This window comes from Ylistrum balloti, unplaced genomic scaffold, assembly GCF_031769215.1.
Source record: "Ylistrum balloti isolate Yb309-2 unplaced genomic scaffold, AGI_CSIRO_Ybal_v1 Utg370828, whole genome shotgun sequence".
In the NCBI taxonomy this organism is placed as follows: Eukaryota; Metazoa; Mollusca; class Bivalvia; order Pectinida; family Pectinidae; genus Ylistrum; species Ylistrum balloti.
In genome coordinates, this window is record NW_026782478.1 from 827,801 (window position 1) to 832,769 (window position 4,969).

The following is a 4,969-nucleotide window of genomic DNA, read 5'->3' on the forward strand; positions in this document are numbered from 1 at the left end:
GAACAAAAAGGCTAAATTACCAAAAGAGGACCACTTGATGAATATAACCCTTTTTTTGCTTTGTGAACGTTACATATGCATTTTGTGACTAAGAAAAAAACCTGAATTAGCGGCTGTGACAAAAAAATAAAAAAAAATGGCACACCAAAGAGGACGATACAAAAGGAAAAATAGTCTCAACTTCTTTTCCAATTTTGAAGTTGGGTTGCTGATCTTCATTTCTCCCAATAAAATATCATTTTCCCTTTGAGGTTATGATTACCTACAGTTTTCGAATCCTTGAGCTTAAAATAGGCCGCCAGTAGTCGCGATGTCACAGAAATGACGATAATATTAACAAACTCCATTCGTGAATTTAGTCACATTGTAGTACCATGAAAGTATCATGATCGATTTAAACCTTACAGTTTTCGTAACATCTGAGGGTAAGTGTTCATATAATAAAATGCGACCTTAACAATAGTATTGACCACCTTAGATCTAGGGATAGATTTTAATTATATCCTATGTAAGTGTAATGTATTGGATCGATAATGATAGTCCGGTCCGCAATCCGGATCCTTCTCTGATATTTCTGTGTATTACGTCACTGGTTTTAGTTACATATTTAAAAAAAAGTTGTTGAATCAGAAGTCATGCTTCTTTGATGTTCCTGCGGGACAAACATCCGTGCTTTCCTGCTTACCTCTGATCGGTACACTTCATTCTGGCGACGAGGATCACGAAGAACCTGAATGTTGTGTAAAAAGGGTAGAAATGGCTCAAATTGAGTTAAACGGTGTGGAAAAGTTTAATCCACATGGGGACCCTCACAGTTGGGACAGTCGTGGAAAAGATGGCTGCGAGGTTTTGAGTCATTCGCACTAGGGAAAGGGGTAAGGATCAGAAACGCGCGTTGCTGTTACACTGTGCAGGCATCGAGGTACAGGACATTTTTAAACCCTGGCAGAGGTACAGAGCGAGACTCTCGATACGTATGAGAAAGCCAAACAAACCCTAGTAAGTACTTTGAACCGAAAGTAAACGTGCCCTTCGAACGGTAACATTTTAGAACAATTAGGCAGGAAGATAATGAAACAATCAATCCGTTCATAACGCGATTGAGGCAAAAGGAAGCCCTGTGTCAGTTTGACAATCCGAATGAACACATTAGGGACGCGGTGATTGAAAAGTGTCGTTCCAGAAAGCTGCGCACTAAATTACTGGATAAAGGTCATGAACTAACTCTTGATCAGTTGAGAACTATAGCCAGTACTATGGAACTGTCTTCCAAGCAAGCACATAGTATGGAAGCCCAAGGAGCGAGTTCAGTCCATCGTGTTCATCATCATGGCTCAAATCCCCCTAGAAGTCAGACTCAGAATCAGCACGGAAATCGATCGAATTCCCATAATAACCGTTGCTATCATTGTGGGGAGGTAGGACATTATGCACGTGATAAGCAATGTCCAGGACGGAGAACGCCTGCCGAAGATCAAAATAAAAGCAAATCGTGGGCCAACAATAGTGTTCAAGGTCGCGGTCGGTCTCAAGGTCGTGGTAACAGCCACAGTCGTCACCAAGGTCGTGGACAAGGTCATGGTAGAGGTATGTTGAGGAATCCAACACTGACGAGAACATTTATCCGATGTTCAACAGACAGTCCAAGATGAAGAACCCCTACAGGGTGACCATTTTTTTAAACGATACACCGGTTACTATGGAGATCGACACTGGAGCTTCGATTACCATTATCACGAAAGACATTTTCGACAAACTCAGTCAAGAGAATCAATCATTACAGTTAAAGTCGACCCAAGCTAAGTTGCGTACTTGCACTGGAGAAAGTATTGGAGTAGCAGGACAGTGTAATTTGAAGGTTGAATATGGTGGCTACACGGGCAATCTGTCTGCGATTGTGGTACAGGAGAGTAACCGTCCTTGTTTATTGGGTCGCGATTGACTTCAAGTTATCAAACGTGATTGGAAGGAAACCCTTACTTGAACCAAGGATACAATTGGGCCAGATGCAGTGTTGAGTGACATTTTGAGTAAACACTCCGCAGTGTTTGATGAAGGCTTAGGCAAAGTCAAAGGTACAAAAGCGAAAATACACGTAAGCTCTGATGAAGCACCGATCTACTTTAAGGCGCCTCCGGTCGCTTACGCCCTCAGAGACAAAATAGTATTATCGAGCCTGTGGAATTCAGTGATTGGGCTACTCCTATAGTTCCAATAGTCAAAACTGATGGTAAAATTCGGATCTGTGGATACTACAAAGTCACGGTGAACAAAGTTTCAAAATTGGACAATTATCCAATACCGAAAACTGAAGACCTGTATGCTACACTAGGTAGAGGTTCGGAATTCATAAAACTTGACTGAAGTCAAGCATATCAACAGTTAGAGCTGGACAAAGACTCTAAGAAATTCACTACCATTAACACTCATAAGAGCCTTTTCCGGTACAACAGACTACCTTACGGAATTTCATCCGCGCTCGGAATTTTTCAGCGAACGATTGAGAACATTTTACAGGGCATACCGAATGTTGTGGTGCGCGTCGACGACATTCTCGTTACGGGTCGTACTAAGGATCTTCACTGCAGAACTTGACGGAAGTTCTGAGGAGGCTGGAAAGCGCGGGAGTTCACCTTAAAAAGGGAAAATGAGTGTTCATGGCTCCAGAGATCGTTTACCTGGGTCATAGAATTAACAAAGACGGTATTCAACCCATTGAGGAAAAGGTACGTGCTATAAAGGAGGCGCCAGCACCCACCAATGTCGAGGAACTGCAATCATTCCTAGGAATGTTGAATTACTATGGTTGCTATCTAACTTGTCAACTGTATTGGTACCATTACATAAACTCTTAGTAAAGGATGCCAAGTGGAAGTGGACATCGCGACAGGTAAAGGCCGGGAATCAAGCAGAGGAGATGCTTTAATCCTCTGCATTGCTTGTACATTACGATCCAGAGAAAGATCTAGTCCTGTCATGTGACGCATCACCATACGGTTTGGGAGCCGTGTTGTCACATGTTGTTGGGAGTGGGGAACGGCCTATAGCATACGCCTCGCGAAGCTTAGCTTCGGCTGAACATAATTATTCTCAGTTGGACAAGGAAGGCGCGTCTGTAATTTTCGGGATTAAGAAATTCCATCAGTATCTGTTCTGTCGTCAATTTACCATATATACAGATCATAAGCCCTTGCTTGGTTTGTTGGGAGCAGACAGAGCCATCCCACAGATGGCTTCACCGAGAGTTCAACGCTGGGCTCTATTTTTATCCGCTTATGATTACGAACTTCGGTATCGCGAAGGGAAAAAGCTTTCAAATGCTGACGGACTCAGTCGTTTACCTTTGGGAGATACGGAAACGTAGGTACCCGCACTAGGAGACACCATCCTGGTCGTGAATTACTTACCGTCTACACCTGTCAAGGCAAAAGACCAGTGGACAAACGATGATTCCGTGTTACAAGGTGTTGTGCGGTGTATGCATTCCGGTTGGATGGACAAGTGTACCGAGGAGGAAATGCGTCCATACCACAATCGAAGGACAGAACTTACAAAATGGGTGTGTCTTATAGGGGAATCGTATTGTTGTACCCCCACCGGGTCGAGCTAAGTTACTGGATCAGATCCATGAAGGACACCCCGGGGTTGTGAGAATGAAAAGCGTTGCTCGTAGCTACTTTTGGTGGCCGGGATTGGACCATAAAATTCAAACCGAGGTAAAAACGTGTACAGACTGACAGATGGTCAAGGCAGTACCTGCTGCTGCTCCGCTGCAGACTTGGCAGTGGCCTGAGAGGCCATGGTCCCGTCTTCACATAGATTACGCCGGTCCTGTCAAAGGTCAAATGCTTTTGATTATCGTTGACGCTTACAGCAAGTGGCTTGAAGTGTTTTCTTCAGGGACGTCAACGTCAGTCGTCACCATAGAGACAAGCTTTTGCACAACATGGATTGCCCGACACCATTGTGTCAGACAATGGAACTTGTTTCACTAGTGAGGAATTCACGGAATTCGTGAACGTTAATGGTATCAAACACATCAAAACTGCACCGAAGCACCCAGCTTCGAATGGTTTAGCCGAAAGGTATGTTCGCGTGGTGAAGGAAGGTTTGAAAAAATGGAGGGAACACCAGGTACGATGGATACCAAGCTCCACAGATTCTTCTTGTCCTACAGAACAACCCAACAATCTACTACTGGAAAGACTCCAGCAGAACTCTTGTGTGGCAGGAAACTGAAAACCGTACTTGATTTGATTCGAGATCCTAACACTAGTGGGGTCAGGCAACACGTTCACAATAAACAGATGTCACAGAAACATGATCAGCATGCAAAAGGTCGCGATCTCGATGTGGGACAGGATGTGTTCGTAAAGAATTTCTACAGTGGTCCAAAGTGGTTGTATGGTCAGATTGTAAGCAAAACTGGACCAGTGTCATATACTGTCCAGTTCCCAGATGGAATTGTTGCGCGGCGTCATGTCGATCATCTTCGTCCTCGAAAATGTCCGACACCCGAAAAGGACTTGAACCAAGAACCTGAGGTGTTTGAACCTATCTTGACTCCGTCGATGATGTTGACGATCAGTCATTTTAATCCGAGTCTGATGAGGTACCTACTCTTACTTGAAAGACTATGCCATGTGAAACCATGCTTATTTTTGTGAACGCTTAATTAGTAATCTTTAAGCATTTTCAAGTTGTTTTGAATTACAAACTGGTAAATTTGTTTTGAAAAGGTTAATTAGTTCATGGTCTTGGATAGACTTAAATTTATATGTGCAAGGTTAGCATATTTCGGGAGCAGTGAATTCGAACCGCTGAAGACAATATACTCTTTGTTTCAGAACAAATAACAGGACAAGTAATTAATGAATGAATGTTTTAATTCAATAATTAACATTGTAGTTTTCAGCTAAAAGGGGAGGAGATGTAATGTATTGGATCAATAATGATAATCCGGTCCGCA

At 43.1% G+C, this 4,969-nt stretch overlaps 1 pseudogene; it reads left to right on the forward strand.

The window, feature by feature from the left end:
• Positions 1-756: 756 nt before the first annotated feature.
• LOC132558826 (uncharacterized protein K02A2.6-like) lies at positions 757-4,667 on the forward strand (annotated as a pseudogene).
• Positions 4,668-4,969: the final 302 nt, after the last annotated feature.